Raw genomic sequence first — 25,803 nt, forward strand, 5'->3', positions numbered from 1 at the left:
GGAGCACTTAAGAATTTCTATTATACAAATGCTGGATATGCGAAATTATCATTTCCAGAGATGATTACACTCAGAGAGAATGCTAACATAAAAATAATTGTTGATGATAGAGGACAACTCCTTGCTACTGCTACAGGTAACATATTACCTACGGATACATCCAATCATCAGCTTGCGGGTATTAGCATTCAACGGAAGGCTAATAAAAGAAAGGCCTACTCTGCTACTAATACCGTAAACCATATCTTGTTTACGTGCCGAAACTGTTACCTGTGTAGAAATAATGTGTTAATAGACAGTGAAATTGTCAGAAAAATAAAAATGGCATTGTCAGAAAATATCACTACATAATATAAAGATAAAACGATGAAAAACAAAGCACTAGGAAACGTTACTGGTATTGATCAAACATTCTTTGAATCAAATAATACCAAAGCTGAAAAATATATTGAGCCTGTCGATGACACACCGTTAAAAATTGTGTCGGATTCAAAATTGAGTAATGATTATTCTATTGATTACGAACTAAGAGAAGACTACAACTATAGTATCAAGAGGGAAAACGGTGAACCATTTTATGGAACAGATTCAAAATGTCCAAAGTTGTTCATTTATATTAATAATGTATAATAATATATATTTTTTGTATTAATATTCTACATGACATTATTTCATTAAAAATATATTATGCATTACATTATTATGTGTTCATTATTTTTAGAGTAAGCTAGCATATCGAACATTCGTTTTTCAAGCAGACTGTTTTTCAAGCCAAAAATAGACTAAAGTTTCAGATTTGAACCAGAGAATTGTATTTTCCATAATTTTCTTACAAAAAACTAGAGTTTACGGCCAAAAAACCCTTATTAGCTCAAATTTTATAGAAATAGTTTTATTTTTCGATCTGAAAATAGACTAAAGTTTCAGATTTGAACCAGAGAATTGTATTTTGTCTTAATTTTCTTACAAAAAACTAGATTTTACGGCCAAAAACCCTTATTAGCTCAGATTTTATAGAAATAGTTTTATTTTCCGATCAGAAAATAGACTAGAGTTTCAGATTTGAACGAGAGAATTGTATTTTCCATAATTTTCTTCCAAGAAACTAGAGTTTACGGCCAAAAACCCTTATTAGCTCAGATTTTATAGAAATAGATTTATTTTTCGATCCGAAAACAGACTAAATTTTCAGATTTAAACCAGAGAATTGTATTTTCCATAATTTTCTTACATCTTTGGAAATGGTTAACGATAACAAACATGTTTTCGACCAGATGGGTTTTTGAAAGCACATTCAGCATGGTGTGCGCTTTTTTTTTTATCAAAACTTAAACGGGCAGAAATAGAGGTGGTTTCCAAAGATTTAAACTATGAAAAACAAAGCACCAGGAAACGTTACTGGCATTGATCAAACAGTCAATGAATCAAATAATACCAAAGACGAAAAACATATTGAGCCTGTCGATGACACACCAGTAAAAATTGTGTATGATTCAAAATGGAATAATGATTATTCTACTGATTACGAACTAAGAGAAGACAATAGCTATAGTATCAAGAGGGAAAATGGTGAACCATTTTATGGAACAGATTCAAAATGTCCAAAGTTGTTCATTGATATTAATAATGTATGATAATATATATTTTTGTATTAATATTCTACATGACATTATTTAATTAAAAATATATTATGCATTACATTGTTATGTGTTCATTATTTTTAGAGTTAAGCTAGCATATCGAACATTCGTTTTTCAAGCAGACTGTTTTTCGAGACAAAAATAGACTAAAGTTTCAGATTTGAACCAGAGAATTGTATTTTCCATAATTTTCTTACAAAAAAAAACTAGAGTTTACGACCAAAAACCCTTATTAGATCAAATTTTATAGAAATAGTTTTAGTTTTCGATCTGAAAATAGACTAAAGTTTCAGATTTGAACCAGAGAATTGTATTTTTTCATAATTTTCTTACAAAAAACTAGAGTTTACGGCCAAAAACCCTTATTAGCTCAGATTTTATAGAAATAGTTTTATTTTTCGATCCGAAAATAGACTAAAGTTTCAGATTTGAACCAGAGAATTGTATTTTCCATAATTTTCTTACATTTTTGGAAATGGTTAACGATAACAAACATGTTTTCGACCAGATGGGTTTTCGAAAGCACATTCAGCATGGCGTGCGCTATTTTTTTTTTGTATCAAAACTTAAACGGGCAGAAATAGAGGTTGTTTCCAAAGATTTAAACTATGAAAAACAAAGCACCAGCAAACGTTACTGGCATTGATCAAACAGTCAATGAATCAAATAATACCAAAGACGAAAAACATATTGAGCCTGTCGATGACACACCAGTAAAAATTGTGTATGATTCAAAATGGAATAATGATTATTCTACTGATTACGAACTAAGAGAAGACAATAGCTATAGTATCAAGAGGGAACATGGTGAACCATTTTATGGAACAGATTCAAAATGTCCAAAGTTGTTCATTGATATTAATAATGTATAATAATATATATTTTTTGTATTAATATTCTACATGACATTATTTCATTAAAAATATATTATGCATTACATTGTTATGTGTTCATTATTTTTAGAGTTAAGCTAGCATATCGAACATTCGTTTTTCAAGCAGACTGTTTTTCGAGCCAAAAATAGACTAAAGTTTCAGATTTGAACCAGAGAATTGTATTTTCCATAATTTTCTTACAAAAAAAACTAGAGTTTACGGCACGAAAAACCTTATTCGCTCAAATCTTATAGAAATTGTTTAATTTTTTGATCTGAAAATAGGCTAAAGTTTCAGATTTGAAACAGAGAATTATATTTTTTCATAATTTTATTACAAGAAACTAGATTTTACGGCCAAAAACCCTTATTAGCTCAGATTTTATAGAAATAGTTTTATTTTTCGATCAGAAAATAGACTAAAGTTTCAGATTTGAACCAGAGAATTGTATTTTCCATAATTTTCTTACATTTTTGGAAATGGTTAACGATAACAAACATGTTTTCGACCAGATGGGTTTTTGAAAGCAAATTCAGCATGGCGTGCGCTATTTTTTTTTATCAAAACTTAAACGGGCAGAAATAGAGGTTGTTTCCAAAGATTTAGGATTCATTAACTTTAGTGTTGCCAGCCAAAAGCTATTAACTTGAGAAAATTGTCTGATTATCGAAAAATGGGGAAACACCCTCCAAAAGTGGACAGGTATGGTATTGTCTTGAGGGGGGAATTTACCATGGAAGAGGGGAAGGGTATTTTTACATGAAAACAACTTCAACCATGACCCGCAATCATAAATTAAATTATAAAAAAAATTTCTTCAACTGAAAGTAAAAAGCAACATCAAAACTTAAACGGTCAGAAATAGAGGCTGTTTCCAAAGATTTAGAATTCATTAACTTTAGTGGTGTCAGTCAAAAGCTATGAGCTTGTGAAAATTGCCTGATTATCGAAAAATAGGGAAACCCCCTCCAAAAGTCGACAGGAATGGTATTGTCTTGAGGGGGGAGGAGGATTTTCCATGGAAGAGGGGAAGGGTATTTTTACATGCCCCCCTCTGGTACGCCAGAGGGAGGCATTAAATAGTGGAATTTATGCTGATATAAACACACACCGAGAGAATACACACACACATAGCTAGTACTCATTAACAGAAAATACACACACACAGATAGAGAGAAGACACACGCATAGAAACGACACGCACACACACACACACATAGAAACGACACAAACACACACACACACACACAGAGACGACACACACATAGCGACGACACATGCACAGAGAGGACACACACACAGAGACGACGCACACACAAAGTGACGACTTACACACTAAAGCTAATTAATCCTAAATCTTTGGAAACAGCCTCTATTTCTGCCCGTTTAAGTTTTGATGTTGCTCCTCATTTTCGGTTGAAGAAACTTTTTATAATTTAATTTCTGAGTGCTGGCCACGGTTGAAGTTGTTTTCATTTAAAAATACCCTTTCCCTCTTCCATGTTAATTTCCCCCCCCCTCAAGACGATACCATTCCTGTCGCCGTTTGGAGGGTGTATCCACATTTTTTGATTTTCAGGCAATTTTCACAATCTCATAGCTTTTGACTGACAACACTAAAGTTAATGAATTCTAAATGTTTGGAAACAGACTCTATTTCTGACCGTTTAAGTTTTGATGTTGCTCCTTACTTTTATTTGAAGAAACTTTTTTTATAATTTAATTTCTGATTGCGGGCCATGGTTGAAGTTGTGTTTTCATGTAAAAATCCCCTTCCCCTTTTCTATGGAAAATTCCCCCCTCAAGACAATACCATTCCTGTCGACTTTTGGAGGGTGTTTCCCCATTTTTGGATAATCAGACAATTTTCTCAAGTTCATAGCTTTTGACTGGCAACACTAAAGTTAATGAATCCTAAATCTTTGGAAACAACCTCTATTTCTGCCCGTTTAAGTTTTGATAAAAAAAATAGCGCACGCCATGCTGAATGTGCTTTCAAAAACCCATCTGGTCGAAAACATGTTTGTTATCGTTAACCATTTCCAAAGATGTAAGAAAATTATGGAAAATACAATTCTCTGGTTCAAATTTGAAACCTCAGTCTATTTTCGGATCGAAAAATAAAACTATTTCTATAAAATCTGAGCTAATAAGGGTTTTTGGTCGTAAACTATATTTTTTGTAAGAAAATTATGGAAAATACAATTCGCTGGTTCAAATCTGAAAGTTTAGTCTATTTTCGGTTCGAAAAATAAAACTATTTCTATAAAATCTGAGCTAATAAGGGTTTTTGGCCGTAAACTCTAGTTTTGTGGAAGAAAATTATGACAAAATACAATTCTCTGTTTCAAATCTGAAACTTTAGTCTATTTTCAGATCAAAAAATAAAACTATTTCTATAAAATTTGAGCTAATAAGGGTTTTTTGTCGTAAACTCTAGTTTTTTTTGTAAGAAAATTATGGAAAATAAAATTCTCTGGTTCAAATCTGAAACTTTAGTCTATATTTGGCTGCAAAAACAGTCTGCTTAAAAAACGAATGTTCGATATGCTAGCTTACTGTAAAAATAATGAGCACATAACAATGTAATGCATAATATATTTTTAATTAAATAATGTCATGTAGAATATTAATCCAAAAAATATTTATTATTATACATTATTAATATCAATGAACAACTTTGGACATTTTGAATCTGTTCCAGAAAATGGTTCACCATGTTCTCTCTTGATACTATAGCTATTGTCTTCTCTTAAATCGTAATCAGTAGAATAATCATTATTCCATTTTGAATCATACACAATTTTTACTGGTGTGTCATCGACAGGCTCAATATGTTTTTCGTCTTTGGTATTATTTGATTCATTGACTGTTTGATCAATGCCAGTAACGTTTCCTGGTGCTTTGTTTTTCATCGTTTCATCTTTATATTCCGTAGTGATATTTTCTGACAATGCCATTTTTATTTTTCTGACAATTTCACTGTCTATTAACACATTATTTTTACACAGGTAACAGTTTCGGCAGGTAAATAAGATATGGTTTACGATATTAGTAGCAGAGTAGGCCTTTCTTTTATTAGCCTTCCGTTGAATTCTAATACCCGAAAGCTGATGATTGGATGTATCCGTAGGTAATGTGTTACCTGCAGCATTAGCAAGGAGTTGTCCTCTATCATCAACAATTATCTTTATGTTAGCATTATCTTTGAGTGTAATCATCTCTGGAAATGATAATTTTGCATATCCAGCATTTGTATAATAGAAATTCTCAGGTGCTCCAAAGAAATCTAAACTCTCACTGTCATAACAACGCACGCATACGTTTCCGATAGTGCTACCATTTGTACTTGTTTCATAGTTTAAATACTTCTCCTTGTCGGCATTCAATGCTACAATAACCTTGTTATGTGAACACACTCTATTAAAATGTTCCATCTTCACTTTTTTTTTATAGATATTACTTATGTGTTTATCGTTCCACTGCGTAAAAAGTACTGATTTAATACATGCAATAGACTAGGTGGTGTCAATAACTGGTCATAGAATACCAGTGGGAAAGCCACATCATGTCTCTGACCAATCATAGAGCACAATTGTTAGAACCGTAAGCATATTTTGAAATTTTAAGATATGTACAAAAAGAAAAAAATAAATAAAGTTGAAAAATTTCGAAGTTTAAAAAAAAGTTTGTTTTTATGAAAAAAAAAATATTGAATTATTAGTTCAGATTTTATGGATATAGTTTTATTTTTAAATCCAAAAATAGACTTAAGTTTCACACCTGTACCAGAGAATTGTATTTTCCATAATTTTCTTACAAAAAAAAACTAGAGTTTACGGTTAAAACCCTTATTAGCTCAGATTTTACGGAAATAGTTTATTTTTATAGGTTTCAGACAACAAACACCTATGAGACTAATACCCATCCCCCCCCCAAAAAAACACTTTTCAGCAATTTCATGTTAAAAATGCGGGGGGCTTGGCAAGGTTGAAGTTGTTTTCACGTAAAAATACCCTCCCCCTCTTCCATGGAAAATTCCCCCCTCAAGACAATTCCATTCCTGTCGACTTTTGGAGGGTGTTTTCTTAATTTTTCGATAATCAGGCAATTTTCACAAGCTCATAGCTTTCGACTGGCAACATTAAATTTAATGAATCCTAAATCTTATGAAACAGCTTCTATTTCTGCCAGTTTAAGTTTTGATGTTGCTTCTTACTATCATTTTAAGAAACTTTTTTATAAATTAATTTCTGATCGCGGGGGGCTGGGCACGGTTGAACTTGTTTTCACGTAAAAATACCCTCCACCTCGGCCATGGAAAATTCCCCCCTCAAGACAAACCCATTCCTGTTAACTTTTGGATGGTGCTTCTCCATTTTTCGATAATCAGGCAATTTTCTCAAGCTCATAGCTTTTGACTGGCAACATTAAAGTTAATGAATCCTAAATCTTTGAAAACAGCCTCTATTTCTGCCCGTTTAAGTTTTGATGTTCCTCCTTACTTTCAGTTGAAGAAACTTTTTTATAATTTAATTTCTGATCGCGGAGGGCTGGGCATGGTTGAAGTTGTTTCCGGTCCATTCTTGGTACACAAAACCTTGGGATTTTCACGATCCGTCTTATAAAGTAATGTAGTTCACCCATTTTTAACTTTTTAAACCCCCCACCAACAAAAAATTTCCCTCGCACATGCCTGGTGATGTCAAACCAACACTCCAATTCACAAATTCATTACCCCTTTTTTTTTTAAATGCCAATCAAACAATTCTGATTGTAGCATCCAATTTTTTAAATAACAAAGCCCGTCTTAAAATATTCTAGCGATATCCATTCGTGTATGTAGGGGAGGCTACCTCCGGTCCATTCTTGGTACACAAAACCTTGGGATTTTCACAATCCGTCTTATAAACTAATGTAGTTCACCCATTTTTACCTTTTTAAACCCCCTACCAACAAAAAATTTCCCTCGCACGTGCCTGGTGATGTCAAACCTACACTCCAATTCACAAATTCATTACCCCTTTTTTTTTGCAAATGCCAATCAAACAATTCTGATTGTAGCATCCAATTTTTTAAATAACAAAGCCCGTCTTAAGATATTCTAGTGATATCCATTTGTGTATGTAGGGGAGGCTACCTCCGGTCCATTCTTGGTACACAAAACCTTGGGATTTTCACGATCCGTCTTATAAACTAATATAGTTCACCCATTTTTACCTTTTTAAGCCCCCCCCCCCACCAACAAAAAATTTCCCTCGCACGTGCCTTGTGATGTCAAACCTACACTCCAATTCACAAATCCATTACCCCTTTTTTGCAAATGTCAATCAAAGAATTCCGATTTTAGCGTCCAATTTTTTAAATAACAAAGCCCGTCTTAAAATATTCTAGCGATATCCATTCGTGTTTGTAGGGGAGGCTACCTCAGGTCCATTCTTGGTAAACAAAATCTTGGGATTCTCACAATCCGTCTTATGAACTAATGAGCTTTAAAAAATACAAGAACTACTTATTTAACACAAAAATTTCGTTTTTAATGAGCACCAAGTAAAGAAAAACCACACGGAATTATGCAACCGAGTCCCTCAAACCCCATAAACCTCTTTGAAAAGATACAAGAACTTCTTATTTAACAAAAAAAATCGTTTTGCTTCTTCGTATGTTATAACGTTCAACTATTTTGAATGGGAAACACTGTCAAAACATTACTTGTGTCTTATACAGTACACACTTATCCCATATCCCTCGAAACACTTTAAAGCAATTTCTTGTTAAAAATTTTTATTTCAAGTCAATCACACGGGTTTGTCGCTAGCAAGTCGGCTCTGGAGTATTCGCAAATGCTAAACTCTTTTTTTTTCCACCTTAATAGGATCAAATTTGCAAATGCTAAACTCTTTTTTGCAAATGTCAATCAAAGAATTCCGATTGTAGCGTCCAATTTTTTAAATAGTAAAGCCTAAACACATGTACACACTGTGCTTTCAAAACCCATCTGATTGAAAACATGAAAAGGTGCCAAGGAACGTAATCTCCTCAAAACTTAATTTTTTTGGCAATTTGCAGGTCAAACAATTCTTAATACTCACTCTCTTTGAAAAGGTGTAGAGCTTCCATAGGAATGTTTTCCTATAGCTTCCATAGAATAGCATGGGAGGGAACATAAGTCCTTAAAATGGCATGGAAGAGTACATAAACCCTTAGAATAGCATAAGAGGGACCATAATCCTTTAAAATAGCATGGGAGGGAACATAAGCCTTTAAAATAGCATGGAAGTTCCTATACAGGTAAGCAAATAATATGGTCCTATAGCTGCAAGCAAATAACATGGGAATTCCTATACAGGCAAGCAAATAACATGGGAATTCCTATACACACAAGAAAATAACTTGGTCCTATAGCTGCAAGCAAATAACATGGGAATTCCTATACACGCAAGCAAATAACATGGGAATTCCTATACACGCAAGCAAATAACATAGTAATAGCATGGGAATTCCTATACAGGTAAGCAAATAACATGGTCCTATAGCTGTAAGCAAATAACATGGGAATTCCTATACAGGCAAGCAAATAACATGGGAATTCCTATATACACAAGAAAATAACATGGTCCTATAGCTGCAAGCAAATAACATGGGAATTCCTATACAGGCATGCGAATAACATAGGAATTCCTATACAGGCAAGCAAATAACATAGGAACTCCTATACACGCAAGCAAATAACATGAGAATTCCTTTACACACAAGCAAAGTATAACTTAGACCTCTACTAGCGAAGCGTTGAAGAGGGGACAGCCCCTTTCATATACAGAATAATTTCTGTTCGTTTTAAGTTTTAACGTCGTTCCTTACTTTCGGTTAAAAAAAACCTGTTTTTTTAATTTAATTTTTGAACGTTTTTAAATTAATACATGAATAATTACAACAAAATTTTCATATAAATTTTACTTTTATTTGGTTATCTCGAATTTTGTTTAATTTTATTTACAAACGTTTTTATTAGTAATAAATATACGTAACTTACGAATTAACTTACGTAACGAACTTCTATATTCATATATTTTTAATACGTCTATTAAGGGGTTCGCCCCCTAGTCAATACCTTGCTCTTTAAGCTAAAGTTTGAATTTTGTTCCAATTCTTTAAAAATGAACTCTTAATCACAAAGGCCGTTAATTGGAATAAATAGCTCTTATGAAAGTACTAAAAAATCTTTGGCTTACAGAGCTAGGTATTCACTAGCAGGTGAACCCAATCATATAGGTAATATTTTCTGTTTGTTTTAAGTTTTGATCTTGCTCCTTACTTTCAGTTGAAAAACTTGTTGTTTTTTTTTATTTAATTTCTAATCTTTTTTTTAAATAATGCTGGGAAATCCGGCGCCCCCCTTCATAGCAATGTCCCTTCCCCCATGACAAATTTCTTCATGGAAAGATCTTCCCACATAACCCCCGATACCACCCCCTCCCCCCCCCATAACCAGAAAAAATTCCCCCTGAAAACGTCTGTATATTTCCAAATAACCACTACAATACGCTAACATTGGGTAAAGTTCATAACTTTCAGCCCTTCTTCCGGGGACTTCGGTGGATTAAGTCATCCTAAAAGATATACTTATCATATTTTTGACCATGCTGAACAAAATAGCTATCTCAAAATTTTGATCGGGTGACTTTGGGAAAAAAATGTGCGTGGGAGGGGGCCTATTTGCCCTCCATTTTTATGGTCACTTAAAAAGGGCACTAGAACTTTTAATTTTCGTTCCAATGAACCCTATCATGATATTTTAGGACGACTGGGTAAATACGATCACCCCTGGGAAAAAAAACACAAAAAAAACAAATAAACACATTTCCGTGATCCTTCTTCTGGCAAAAAATGCAAAATTCCACATTTTTATAGATAAGAGCTTGAAACCTCTACAGTAGGGTTCTCTGATACGCCGAATATGATGGTGTGATTTTAGTTAAGGTTCTATAGCTTTTAGGGGGTCTTTCCCCCTTTTTTCGAAAAGCAGGCAAATTTTCTCAGGCGCGTAACCTTTGATGGGTAGGACTAAACTTGATTAAATTTATATATTTGAAATCAGCATTAAAATATAATTCTTTTGGTGTATCTATTGGTATCAAAATCCCGTTTTCTAGAGTTTTGGTTACTATTGAGCCGGGTTGCTCCTTACTTACAGTTTGTTACCACGAACTGTTTGATGGGTACCTGTCTTGACTCTAAGTAGACATAGTTTTGACTCTATAGTCCCAAATAACACAACTGGGACACCAGAACTTACTCCTCACCAAGATTTGTTTCTGTCTATACTCTTATACTTATCCTGGTTCAACTCTGGCAATACTCTAAATTATAGTCTTTGTAGATTTTTAAAATAAAAAAAGGGCCTAGAAGGCTAAGACAAATACAAGATTCAACTATGTTCGGTTATGATTGGAAAATCTATCTAGGTAAAGGCTTTGGCGGTAATCGTGTACAGACTCATCCAGATTTTTTCAGGTATGATGTGATTGCATCTACTTAACACAGCTTCAACTTTGTGTTCCACTACCTTAAAGTCTGTCAGGATTTTATATGTCTTTCTGGAGGATATATTCCTTGAAGTAACTCTAAGGACCCAATTTCCTTACCCAAGAGCTTTAGGCCCTCGTCAAATCTATGCATTACAAAAAAAAACAAAAAAAAACAATGTTCGGATCAAAAATATATTTTTCTTATTATTCATTAAAAATTGCAGAGTGCAGATGGTGTTGATTTAACGATATTGCAGAAAAATTATTTTATAGTCATTATATATATAGTTATGTCAATATGTTTCTCAGTGACTTGGGAAGTAAAGAAAGAATTTCAATTGCATATTGTCTCTTTTCGTTCAAACGACCACATTTTATTATTTATTAATATTTTGCAATTGAGTAGAAGTGAAAACTGAAGCCTATATTCACACCTATATTGTTTTCTCCTAAGTTTGAATAATAAACAGTCCTAGGTTTACAAATCTAGCTTTACAGATCTCTGTAACAAAGTTTGAGAGCCATCACTCAAGTTTTAGCTGTACATTAACAAGTTTCAATAATGACATGCCTTAAAAATCTTCTAAAGTTTCTTCTAAAATCTTCTTCTAAAAATCTTCTAAAGTTCAATTTATTTGATGTTTTTCATGGATGTCAACAGCAATTCATGTCTGTTTTATGGTTTTTGTCAGTGAGAATGAAAAAACAGGAACTTTCTCACATTTATGGATGTCAACAGCAATTTATGTCTGTTTTATGTTTTTTGTCAGTGAGAATGGAAAAACAGGAACTTTCTCACTTTGATGGATGTTTTCTTGGACGATTATGGGTGTTGGTCAATTTATTTGATGTTTTTCATGGATGTCAACAGCAATTTATGTCAGTTTTATGGTTTTTGTCAGTGAGAATGAAAAAACAGGAACTTTCTCACTTTTATGGATGTTTTATGGTTCATTGTCAGTGAGAATGGAAAAACAGGAATTTTCTCACTTTGATGGATGTTTCAAGGTCGATTTATTTGCTGTTGTTTGTCCAGGTGTAATGACATTGGGGTGATTTACATAATCGGTGGGGGAATTATTGGTTCACAAAAGGGGAATTAAGAAACAAACATCTGCGGGGGAATTATTGGTTCACGAAAGGGGAATTAAGAAACAAACATTATGGCTTCTTTAATCTTAGGTCTGAGGGATAAACGTTCTTTAGGTCAGAGAGAAAAATTAATATTCTATTTTTAAATAGGGCTTCATTGATCTTTATTGTCAGGAATTAGAAATGACATAACTTGTTATCTTGGAATTATGCGGGAGTCTAAAGAAATAGAAATTCTATTTTTAAATACGGCTTCACTGAGCTTTAAGTCGGAGAGATAAATTGATATTCTAATGAAGCCTTAATAGTGTAGCTAGGAACATTTATGAGATGAAGAGATTAACCTAGGAAAGGGTTTCCTAGAAATTTGAAATGTGACAGCGCAGGGATGCCAAAAACAAAAGGAACACACAGAAATTACTTTTAGGGGATTATTTGGGTGTAACGGTTTTAAACATTTTAGGGAATTATTTCGGCGAAACAGTTAGAGACATTTTAAAAGATGATTTTAGAAAAGGTTTTAGAAGATGTTTTAAGTGTGGTCGTTATAGTAAACAAGTTCTATTTGAACAGTGTCGTGAGGTCCTCTACCCAACCCCAAAGGGCCCCGATCGCCCTACCCCGACCCAAAGAGCTCCGATCCCCATACCCCAAACCCGAAGGAACCCCCCCGTCCCCCAAGGTTCCCCCTCCCCCCCCCAGACCCTCAAAGGCCCTCCCCGGGCCCCGTCTTTCGTTGATGTATGTTGTCTGAAACCTATGATTTGGGGTGCATGGGTTGCTGTTTTTGACTTTTCTGAGTTGGATTTCTTAGTCTTTCATAGGTATGTGTTGTCTGAAACCTATGATTTGGGATGGGTGGTTTGCTATTTTTTACTTTTCTGAGCTGGATTTCTTAGCCTTTCATAGGTGTGTGTTGTCAGAAAATTATGATTTGGGATGTGTAGTTTGCTATTTGAACTTTTCAGAGCTAGTATTCTTAGTCTCTCATAGGTGTTTGTTGTCTGAAACTTCTAGTTTGGGATGAGTAGTTTGCTATTTCAGACTTTTATGAGCTAGGCTTTCCTAGTATATCGTAGGTGAATCTTGTCAGAAAATTATGATTTCGGATATGTAAATTACTATTTCGGGCTTTTCTGAGCTAGATTTCTTAGTCCCTCATAGGTTTTTGTTGTCTGAAACCTATAGTTTGGGATGAGTAGTTTGCTATTTTGACTTTTCTGAGCTAGGTTTGTTAGCCTTTCATAGGTGTGTGTTGTCAGAAACTTATGGTTTGGGATATGTAAATTACTATTTTTGACTTTTCTGAGCTAGATTTCTTAGCCTTTCATAGGTGTTTGTTGTCTGAAACCTATAGTTTGGGATGAGTAGTTTGCTTTTGGACTTTTCAGAGCTGGATTTCTTAGCCTGTTGTAGGTGTGTGTTGACTGAAACTTATGATTTGGGATATGTAAATTACTATTTCGGGCTTTTCTAAGGTGTGTGGTCTTTCGTTGGTGTGTGTTGTCTGAAACCTATGATTTGGGATTTGTAGTTTTGCTTTTTGGACTTTTCAGAGCTAGGATTCTTAGACCCTCATAGGTGTTTGTTGTCTGAAACCTATAGTTTGGGATGAGTAGTTTGCTATTTCAGGCTTTTCTGAGCTAAGGTTTCTTAGTATTTCGTAGGTGTGTGTTTTCTGACACTTATGACTTGAGGTGTCTAATTTGCTATTTCAGGCCTTTCTGAGCTAAGGTTTCATAGTATTTCGTAGGTGAATGTTGTCTGAAACTTATGATTTGGGATATGTAAATTACTATTTTGGGCTTTTCTAAGCTAGATTTCTTAGTCTTTCGTTGGTGTGTGTTGACTAAAACCTATAATCTGGGATATAAGGTTCTTAGACTTTCGTTGGGGTGTGTTGTCTGAAACCTATGATTTGGGATTTGTAGTTTGCTTTTTGGACTTTTCAGAGCTAGGATTTATAGTCCCTCATAGGTGTCTGTTGTCTGAAACCTATAGTTTGGGATGAGTAGTTTGCTATTTCAGGCTTTTCTGAGCTAAGGTTTCTTAGTATTTCGTAGGTGCGTGTTGTCTGAAACTTATGATTTGGGATATGTAAATTACTATTTCGGGCTTTTCTAAGCTAGATTTCTTAGTCTTTCGTTGATGTGTGTTGTCTGAAACCAATGTTTTGGGATGGGTGGGTTGCTATTTTTGACCTTTCTGAGCTTGATTTCTTAGCCTTTCATAGGTATGTGTTGTCTGAAACCTATGATTTGGGATGGTTAATTTGCTATTTTTGACTTTTCTGAGCTAGGTTTCTTAGCCTTTCATAGGTGTGTGTTGTCAGAAAATCATGTTTTGGGATTTGTAGTTTGCTTTTTGGACTATTCAGAGCTAGGATTCTTAGTCCTTCATAGGTGTTTGTTGTCTGAAACCTATACTTTGGGATGAGTAGTTTGCTATTTCAGGCTTTTCTGAGCTAAGGTTTCTTAGTATTTCATAGGTGTGTGTTGTCTGAAACTCATGATTTGAGGTTTGCAATTTGCTATTTCCGACTTTTCATAACCAGATTTCTTAGTCTTTCGTAGGTGTGTGGTGTCTGAAACCTATGATTTGGGATGTGTGGGTTGCTATTTTTTGACTTTTCTAAGCTGGATTTCTTAGCCTTTCGTAGGTGTGCGTTGACTGAAACCTATGATTTGGGAATGAGTGGTTCGCTATTTTTGACTTTTCTGAGCTAGATTTCTTAGCATTTCATAGGTGTGTGCTTTCAGAAAATTATGATTTGGGAGGTGTAGTTTGCTTTTTGGACTTTTCAGAGCTAGGATGCTAAGTCCCTCATAGGTGTTTGTTGTCTGAAACTTCTAGTTTGGGATGAGTAGTTGGCTATTTCAGGCTTTTCTGAGCTAAGGTTTCCTAGTATTTCGTAGGTGAAGCTTCCACGTCAGTTTTAAGTTCACCAAGACATACAAAATTTAAAGTTCAGTTCTAAATTTTTCCTTAGAAGATAGGAAAAGTTATACTATGATTGTGATTATTTTCTATGATGATAGAAAGTTTCACTTTAATTCTAAATTTTCTTAAATTCAGTTCCGACTTTTCTCAAAGAGATGAAAAAATTTAAAGTTCGGCTCCAAATATTTTCCACGTCAGTTTTAAGTTCACCAAGACATAACAAATTTAAAGTTGACTTCTAACTTTTTCCACAGAAGATAGGAAAAGTTATACTATGATTATGATTATTTTCCATGAAGATAAAAAGTTTCACTTTAATTCAAAATTTTCTTAAATCTTAAAATGACATGAAATATGCTTACGGCTCTACCAATTGTACTCTGTGCTTGTTCATAGACACGACACGGCTTTTTCACTGATACTCTATGGCAGGTTATCGACACTACCGAGTTTATTGCATGCATTAAATCAGTATTTTTTACGCAGTGGAAGGATCAACACACAATTCATATCTGTAAAAAGTAAAGATGAATTATTCGACGAAAGTATATGCACATGAAAAAATAATCGTCGTGTTGAATGCTGACAAGGAGAAATACCTGAACTATGAAACGAGTGCAAGTGGAGATCTTATTGGCAATGTATGCATACGTTGTCATGACAGTGAGGAGTTAAATTCCTTTGGTGTACCCAAGAATTTCCATCATGCAAGTGGTGGATATGCGAGAGTAAGATTACCAGAGAAATTAGTAGTCAAAGAGAATGCCAACTTAAAAATAATAGTTGATGAAGAGGGACAGTTCTAGCTAATGGTTCTGGTAGCATGTTAGCCGTTGATAGATCTTATCGCAATCTTTCCGGTGTTAGCATTCGAATGAAAGCAAAAGGAAAAAGAAGACATGCATACAGCTGCATCAACATCATAAATCATATCTTGTCAATGTGCTAAAACTGCTATCTATGTAAAAATAATGTGACAATAGACAGTGAAATCGCAGGCAGAATAAAAAGGACGTTAGTAGACAATACCATCAATGAATATAAAGATGAATTGACGGAAAGTGAAGCGCAAGTGTACTAATAATGTATAATAATGTATTTAACATATTTTTATATTAATATTCAACATGTCGTTATTTCATTAAAAATATCTTATGCATTATTTTGTTAAGTGTTCATTATTTTTAGGGTATGCTAGAACGTCAAACGTTCTGAATATCTATTAAAAAGGTCAGAGATGTAAGAAAAATAATTTTAGAGATAATGATACTACTAGCAGGCTCAATTTTTCATAGAAGATAGAAAAGTTCAAGTTCTCTTCTGAATTTTACCATAGAACAGATTTCAATTCTAATTTCACCAGAGAAAATAAAAAGCTTCCACTTCGGTTTTAAGTTCACCAAAACATGAGAAATTTAAAGTTCACTTCTAAATTTTTCCGTAGAAGATAGGAAAAGTTATACTATGATTATGATTATTTTCAATGAAGATAAAAAGTTTCACTTTAATTCTAAATTTTCTTAAATTCAGTTCCGACTTCTCACATAGAGATGAAAAAATTTAATGTTCAGTTCCAAATTTTTCTTAGAAGATAGAAAAGTTCAATTTTTCTTCTGAATTTTACCAAAAAACACAATTCAATTTTAATTTCACCAGAGAAAATAAAAAGCTTCCACTTCAGCTTTAAGTTCACCAAGACATCAAAAATTTAAAGTTTAGTTCTAAATTTTTCCGTAGAAGATAAGAAAAGTTATACCATGATTGTGATTATTTTCTATGAAGATAAAAAGTTTCACTTTAATTCTAAATTTTCTTAAATTCAGTTCCGGCTTTTCTCAAAGAGATGAAAAAATTTAAAGTTCTGTTCCAAATATTTTCCCGGAAGAAGAAAAGTTCAACTTCGATTCTGAATTTTCTTAATGAAAATGAAATAAGTTATTGATCAATTCTATTTTTCCAAATAATATAAAAAGTTTCCACTTCAGTTCAGATTTTTCTCAAAGAGATGAAAAATTTAAAATACTTCCAAATTTTTCATAGAAGATAGAAAAGTTCAAGTTCTCTTCTGAATTTTACCAACGAACACAATTCAATTCTAATTTCTTCAGAGACAATAAAAAGCTTCCACTTCAGTTTTAAGTTCACCAAGACATAAAAAAATTTAAGTTCTGTTCTAAATTTTTCCGTAGAAGATAGGAAAAGTTATACTATGATTGTGATTATTTTCCATGAAGATAAAAGTTTCACTTTAATTCTAAAGTTTCTTAAATTCAGTTCCGACTTTTCACATAGAGATGAAAAAAATTTAAAGTTCTGTTCCAAATTTTTCATAGAAGATTGGAAAAGTTATGCTTTGATCGGGAATATTCAAGTTCTCTTCTGAATTTTACCAAAGAACACAATTCAATTCTAATTTCTCCAGAGAAAATAAAAGCTTCCACTTCAGTTTTAAGTTCACCATGACATAAAAAATTTAAAGTTCAGTTCTAAATTTTTACATAGAAGATAGGAAAAGTTATACTATGGTTTTGATTATTTCCTATGAAGATTAAAAGTTTCACTTCAATTCTGAATTTTCTCAATGAAAATGAAATAAGTTATTGATCATTTCTATTTTCCCAAAATAATATAAAAATTTTCCACTTCAGTTCAGATTTTTCTCAAACAGATGAAAAAATTTAAAATACTATTCCAAATTTTCCATAGAAGATAGAAAAGTTCAAGTTTTCTTCTTAATTTTATAAAAGAACATAATTCAATTATAATTTCTCCAGAGAAAATAAAAAGCTTCCACATCAGTTTTAAGTTCACCATGACACAAAAAATTTAAAGTTCAGTTAGATATTTTTCCATAGAAGATAGGAAAAGTTATACTATGATTGTGATTATTTTCCATGAAGATAAAAAGTTTCATTTTAATTGTAAATTTTCTTAAATTCAATTCCGACCTTTCTCAAAGAGATGAAAAAATTTAGAGTTCTGTTCCAAATATTTTCCCGGAAAAGAAAAGTTCAACTTCGATTCTGAATTTTCTCAATGAAAATGAAATAACTTATTGATCAATTCTATTTTCCTAAAATAATATAAAATTTTCCACTTCAATTCAGATTTTTCTCAAAGAGATGACAAAATTCAAAATATTGTTCCAAATTTTTCATAGAAGATAGAAAAAGTTATACTTTGATTGTGAATATTCTTCATGAAGATATGGAGTTCCACTTCAATTCTAAGTTTTCTCGAAGAAGTGCAAAATGTACATGTTCTTTTCTGAATTTTCTTAGAGAGGAGAAAAAAAAGTTAGCTTAATTCTGAAATTTACCAACGAAAATGAAAAAGCTTCTATTTCAGTTCATAATTTCTCAAAGAAATAAAAAATTAAAGTTCAATCCTAACTTATCCCATAGAAGATAGGAATGGCTATACTATGATTGTGATTATTTACCATGAAGATAAAAAGTGTCACTCTATTTCTAATTTTTCTTAAATTCAGTTCATTCATCTAACCACCATAAACAATAGGCTAGGTTAGGTTAGGCATAAATAAATATTAATAAATAATTAGAAACATTTCTCCATGTTTAAGTTAGGCTCGTTTAGCTTCGCTTATCATGAGCGCTCATGATAAGTTATCCTAACCTAACTTAAACATGGTAAAAAGATTATATTAGGTTAGGTTAGGCTAGATTAAGTTAGGTTAGGTTAAGTTAGGTTAGGTTAGGTTAGCGTACGTACGCGCGCGTACGTAGGCTAACCTAACCTAACTTAATCTAGCCTAACTTAACCTAATTTAATCTTTTTACCATGTTTAAGTTAGGTTAGGTTAGCTTATCATGAGCGCTCATGATAAGTTAACCTAACCTAGCCTAACTTAAACATGGAGAAATGTTTCTAATTATTTATTAATATTTATTTATACCTAATCTAACCTAATCTATTGTTTTTGGTGGTTAGTTGAATGAACTGAATTTAAGAAAAATTAGAAATAGAGTGAAACTTTTTATCTTCATGGTAAATAATCACAATCATAGTATAGCCATTCCTATCTTCTATGGAAAAATTTAGAATTGAACTTTCAAATTTTTATTTCTTTGAGAGATTATGAACTGAAATGGAAGCTTTTTCATTTTCATTGGTAAATTTCAGAATTGAGCTAACTTTTTTTTCTTCTCTCTTAGAAAATTCAGAAGAGAACTTGTACATTTTGCACTTCTTCGAGAAAACTTAGAATTAAAGTGGAACTCCATATCTACATGAAGAATATTCATAATCAAAGTATAACTTTTTCTATCTTCTATGAAAAATTTGGAACAATATTTTAAATTTTGTCATCTCTTTGAGAAAAATCTGAATTGAAGCGGAAAATTTTATATTATTTTAGGAAAATAGAATTGATCAATAACTTATTTCATTTTCATTGAGAAAATTCAGAATCGAAGTTGAACTTTTCTTTTCCGGGAAAATATTTGGAACAGAACTTTAAATTTTTTCATCTCTTTGAGAAAGGTCTGAATTGAATTTAAGAAAATTTAGAATTAAAATGAAACTTTTTATCTTCATGGAAAATAATCACAATCATAGTATAACTTTTTCCTATCTTCTATGGAAAAATTTAGAACTGAACTTTAAATTTTTTGTGTCTTGGTGAACTTAAAACTGATGTGGAAGCTTTTTATTTTCTCTGGAGAAATTATAATTTAATTATGTTCTTTGGTAAAATTCAGAAGAGAACTTGAACTTTTCTATCTTCTATGGAAAATTTGGAACAGTATTTTAAATTTTTTCATCTGTTTGAGAAAAATCTGAACTGAAGTGGAAAATTTTTATATTATTTTAGGACAATAGAAATGATCAATAACTTATTTCATTTTCATTGAGAAAGTTCAGAATCGAAGTTGAACTTTTCTTCACTTCTTTGAGAAAATTTAAAATTGAAGTGAAACTTTTAATCTTCATAGGAAATAATCACAATCATAGTATAACTTTTCCTATCTTCTATGTAAAAATTTAGAACTGAGCTTTAAATTTTTTATGTCATGGTGAACTTAAAACTGAAGTGGAAGCTTTTTATTTTCTCTGGAGAAATTAGAATTGAATTGTGTTCTTTGGTAAAATTCTTAAGAGAACTTGAACTTTTCTATCTTCTATGAAAAATTGAGCCTGCTAGTAGTATCATTATCTCTAAAATTATTTTTCTTACATCTCTGACCTTTTTAATAGATATTCAGAACGTTTGACGTTCTAGCATACCCTAAAAATAATGAACACTTAACAAAATAATGCATTAGATATTTTTAATGAAATAACGACATGTAGAATATTAATATAAAAATATGTTAAATACATTATTATACATTATTAGTACACTTGCGCTTCATTTTCCGTCAATTCATCTTTATATTCATTGATAATATTGTCTGCTAATGTCCTTTTTATTCTGCCTGCGATTTCACTGTCTATTGTCACATTATTTTTACATAGATTGCAGTTTTGGCACATTGACATGATATGATTTATGATGTTGATGCAGCTGTATGCATGTCTTCTTTTTCCTTTTGCTTTCATTCGAATGCTAACACCGGAAAGATTGGGATAAGATCTATCAACGGCTAACATGCTACCAGAACCATTAGCTAGAAGTTGTCCCTCTTCATCAACTATTATTTTTAAGTTGGCATTCTCTTTGACTACTAATTTCTCTGGTAATGTTACTCTCGCATATCCACCTCTTGCATGATGGAAATTCTTGGGTACACCAAAGGAATTTAACTCCTCACTGTCATGACAACGTATGCATACATTCCGAATAAGATCTCCACTTGCACTCGTTTCATAGTTCAGGTATTTCTCCTTGTCAGCATTCAACACGACGATGATTTTTTCATGTGCACATACTTTCGTCGAATAATTCATCTTCACGTTTTACAGATATGAATTGTGTGTTGATCCTTCCACTGCGTAAAAAATACTGATTTAATGCGTGCAATAAACTCGGTAGTGTCGATAACCTGCCATAGAGTATCAGTGGAAAAGCCGCGTCGTGTCTATGAACAAGCATAGAGTACGATTGGTAGAGCCGTAAGCATATTTCATGTCATTTTAAGATTTAAGAAAATTTAGAATTAAAGTGAAACTTTTTATCTTCATGGAAAATAATCATAATCATAGCATAACTTTTCCTATCTTCTGTGGAAAAATTTAGAAGTGAACTTTAAATTTTTTATGTCTTGGTGAACTTAAAACTGACGTGGAAAATATTTGGAGCCGAACTTTAAATTTTTTCATCTCTTTGAGAAAAGTCGGAACTGAATTTAAAAAAATTTAGAATTAAAGTGAAACTTTATATCTTCATAGAAAATAATCACAATCATAGTATAACTTTTCCTATCTTCTATGTAAAAATTTAGAACTGAACTTAAAATATTTTATGTCTTGGTGAACTTAAAACTGACGTGGAAGCTTCACCTACGAAATACTAGGAAACCTTAGCTCAGAAAAGCCTGAAATAGCCAACTACTCATCCCAAACTAGAAGTTTCAGACAACAAACACCTATGAGGGACTAAGAATCCTAGCTCTGAAAAGTCCAAAAAGCAAACTACACCTCCCAAATCATAATTTTCTGAAAGCACACACCTATGAAATACTAAGAAATCTAGCTCAGAAAAGTCAAAAATGGCAAACCATTCATTCCCAAATCATAGGTTTCAGTCAACACACACCTAAAAAAGGCTAAGAAATACAGCTCAGACAAGTCAAAAAATAGCAACCCACACATCCCAAACCCACACATCCCAAATCATTGGTTTCAGACCCCACACACCTACGAAAGACTAAGAAATCTGGTTATGAAAAGTCTTAAATAGCAAATTGCATACCCCTAATCATAAGTTTCAGACAACACACACCTATGAAATACTAAGAAAACTTAGATAAAAAAGGCCTGGAATAGCAAACTATTCATCCCAAACTATAGGTTCCAGAAAATAAACACCTATGAGGGACTAAGAATCCTAGCTCTGAAAAATCTAAAAAGCAAACTACAAATCCCAAAACATAATTTTCTGACAGCACACACCTATGAAAGGCTAAGAAACCTAGCTCAGAAAAGTCAAAAATAGCAAATTAACCATCCCAAATCATAGGTTTCAGACAATACATACCTATGAAAGGCTAAGAAATCAAGCTCAGAAAGGTCAAAAATAGCAACCCACCCATCCCAAAACATAGGTTTCAGACAACACACACCAACGAAAGACTAAGAACCTTATATCCCAAATCATAGGTTTCAGTCAACACACACCAACGAAAGACTAAGAAATCTAACTTAGAAAGCCCGAAATAGTAATTTACATATCCCAAATCACAAGTTTCAGACAACATTCACCTACGAAATACTATGAAACCTTAGCTCAGAAAGGCCTGAAACAGCAAATTAGACACCTCAAGTCATAAGTTTCAGACAACACACACCTACGAAATACTTAGAAATCTTAGCTCAGAAAAGCCTGAAATAGCAAACTACTCATCCCAAACTATAGGTTTCAGACAACAAACACCTATGAGGGACTAAGAATCCTAGCTCTGAAAAGTCCAAAAAGCAAAACTACAAATCCCAAATCATAGGTTTCAGACAACACACACCAACGAAAGACTAAGAAATCTAGCTTAGAAAAGCCCGAAATAGTAATTTACATATCCCAAATCATAAGTTTCAGTCAACACACACCTACGACAGGCAAAGAAATCCAGCTCTGAAAAGTCCAAAAGCAAACTACTCATCCCAAACTATAGGTTTCAGACAACAAACACCTATGAAAGTCTAAAACATCTAGCTCAGAAAAGTCAAAAATAGTAATTTACATATCCCAAATCATAATTTTCTGACAACACACACCTATGAAAGGCTAACAAACCTAGCTCAGAAAAGTCAAAATAGCAAACTACTCATCCCAAACTATAGGTTTCAGACAACAAACACCTATGAGGGACTAAGAAATCTAGCTCAGAAAAGTCAAAAATAGCAAATTAACCATCTTAAATCATAGGTTTCAGACAACACATACCTATGAAAGGTTAAGAAACCTAGCTCAGAAAAGTCAAAAATAGCAAATTAACCATCTTAAATCATAGGTTTCAGACAACACATACCTATGAAAGGCTAAGAAATCAAGATCAGAAAGGTCAAAAATAGCAACCCACCCATCCCAAATCATTGGTTTCAGACAACACACATCAACGAAAGACTAAGAAATCTAGCTTAGAAAAGCACGAAATACAACATTCACCTACGAAATACTATGAAACCTTAGCTCAGAAAAGCCTGAAATAGCAAATTACACACCTCAAATCATAAGTTTCAGACAACACACACCTACGAAATACTAAGAAACCTTAGCTCAGAAAAGCCTGAAATAGCAAACTACTCATCCCAAACTATAGGTTTCAGACAACAAACACCTATGAGGGACTATGAATCTTAGCTCTGAAAAGTCCAAAAAGCAAACTACAAACCCCAAATCATAGGTTTCAGACAACACACAACAATGAAAGACTAATAACCCTACATCCCAGATCATAGGTTTTAGTCAACACACACCCACAAAAGACTAAGGAATCTAACTTAGAAAAGGCAAAAATAGTAATTTATATATTCAAAATCATAAGTTTCAGACAACATACACCTACGAAATACTATAAAACCTTAGCTCAGAAAGGCCTGAAATAGCAAATTAGACACCTCAAGTCATAAGTTTCAGACAACACACACCTACGAAATACTAAGAAACCTTAGCTCAGAAAAGCCTGACATAGCAAACTACTCATCCCAAACTATAGGTTTCAGACAACAAACCCCTATGAGGGTCTAAGAATCCTAGCTCTGAAAAGTCCAAAAAGCAAAACTACAAATCCCAAATCATAGGTTTCAGACAACACACACCAACGAAAGACTAAGAAATCTAGCTTAGAAAAGCCCGAAATAGTAATTTACATATCCCAAATCATAGGTTTCAGTCAACACACACCTACGAAAGGCTATGAAATCCATTTCTGAAAAGTCCAAAAGCAAACTACTCATCCCAACCTATAGGTTTCAGACAACAAACACCTATGAAAGTCTAAGAAATCCAGCTCAGAAAAGTCAAAAATAGTAATTTACATATCCCAAATCATAGGTTTCTGACAACAATTACCTATGAAAGGCTAAGAAACCTAGCTCAGAAAAGTCAAAAATAGCAAACTGCTCATACCAAACTATAGGTTTCAGACAACAAACACCTATGAGGGACTAAGAAATCTTGCTCAGAAAATACCGAAATAGTAATTTATATATCCCAAATCATAATTTTCTGACAACATTCACATACGATATACTAGGAAAGCCTAGCTCATAAAAGTCTGAAATAGCAAACTACTCATCCCAAACTAGAAGTTTCAGACAACAAACACCTATGAGAGACTAAGAATCCTAGCTCTGAAAAGTTCGAATAGCAAACTACACATCCCAAATCATAATTTTCTGACAACACACACCTATGAAAGGCTAAGAAATCCAGCTCAGAAAAGTCAAAAATAGCAAACCACCCATCCCAAATCATAGGTTTCAGACAACAAATACCTATGAAAGGCTAAGAAATCCAACTCAGAAAAGTCAAAAATAACAAACCATACACCCCAAATCATAGGTTTCAGAGAATATACATCAACGAAAGACTGTGCCCGGGGCGGGCCTTTGAGGGTCTGGGGGGACCTTTGGGCCCGGGGGGGTTCGTGGGGGTTGGGGGTTGGGGTATGGGAGCCATTTGGGCCGGGGTAGGGCTATTGGGGCCATTTGGGGTTGGGGTAGAGGACCTCACGATACTGTTCAAATAGAACTTGTTTACTATAACGACCACACTCAAAACCTCTTCTAAAACCTTTTCTAAAATCATCTTTTAAAATGTCTCTAACTGTTTCGCCGAAATAATTCCCTAAAATGTTTAAAACCGTTTCACCCAAATAATCCCCTAAAAGTAAATTCTTTGTGTTTCTTTTGTTTTTGGCATCCCTGCGCTGTCACATTTCAAATTTCTAGGAAACCCTTTCCTACGTTAATCTCTTCATCTCATAAATGTTCCTAGCTACACTATTAAGGTTTCGTTAGAATATCAATTTATCTCTCCGACTTAAAGCTCAGTGAAGCCGTATTTAAAAATAGAATTTCTATCTCTTTAGACTCCCGCATAATTCCATGATAACAAGTGATGTCATTTCTAATTCCTGACACTAAAGATCAATGAAGCCCTATTTAAAAATAGAATATTAATTTTTTTCTCTGACCTAAAGAACGTTTATCCCTCAGACCTAAGATTAAAGAAGCCATAATGTTTGTTTCTTAATTCCCCTTTCGTGAACCAATCATTCCCCCGCAGATGTTTGTTTCTTAATTCCCCTTTCGTGAACCAATAATTCCCCCACCGATTATGTAAATCACCCCAATTTCATTACACCTGGACAAACAACAGCAAATAAATCGACCTTGAAACATCCATCAAAGTGAGAAAATCCCTGTTTTTTCCATTCTCACTGACAATGAACCATAAAACATCCATCAAAGTGAGAAAGTTTCTGTTTTTTCATTCTCACTGACAAAAACGATAAAACAGACATAAATTGTTGTTGACATCCATGAAAAACATCAAATAAATTGACCAACACCCATAATCGTCCAAGAAAACATCCATCAAAGTTA

General features: G+C 33.2%; 1 protein-coding gene across 3 annotated transcripts in view; it reads right to left on the reverse strand.

The window, feature by feature from the left end:
* The window catches only part of LOC148953615 (uncharacterized), a 307,085-nt gene that overhangs the window by 25,833 nt on the left and 255,449 nt on the right, over nt 1-25,803 (reverse strand). Inside the window, exon 1 of one of the 3 annotated variants that reach the window (XR_016141659.1) lies at nt 15,438-15,577. The exons of the other annotated variants lie outside the window; for them this stretch is intronic. The gene's annotated coding sequence lies outside the window, so the exon portion shown is untranslated. Of the gene's footprint in view, nt 1-15,437; nt 15,578-25,803 lie in introns of those variants that run through there. 3 annotated transcript variants of the gene reach the window in all.

This window comes from Artemia sp. Qi Xiang Cuo, chromosome 4 (genome assembly GCF_049724085.1).
Source record: "Artemia sp. Qi Xiang Cuo chromosome 4, ASM4972408v1, whole genome shotgun sequence".
Taxonomy (NCBI): domain Eukaryota; kingdom Metazoa; phylum Arthropoda; class Branchiopoda; order Anostraca; family Artemiidae; genus Artemia; species Artemia sp. Qi Xiang Cuo.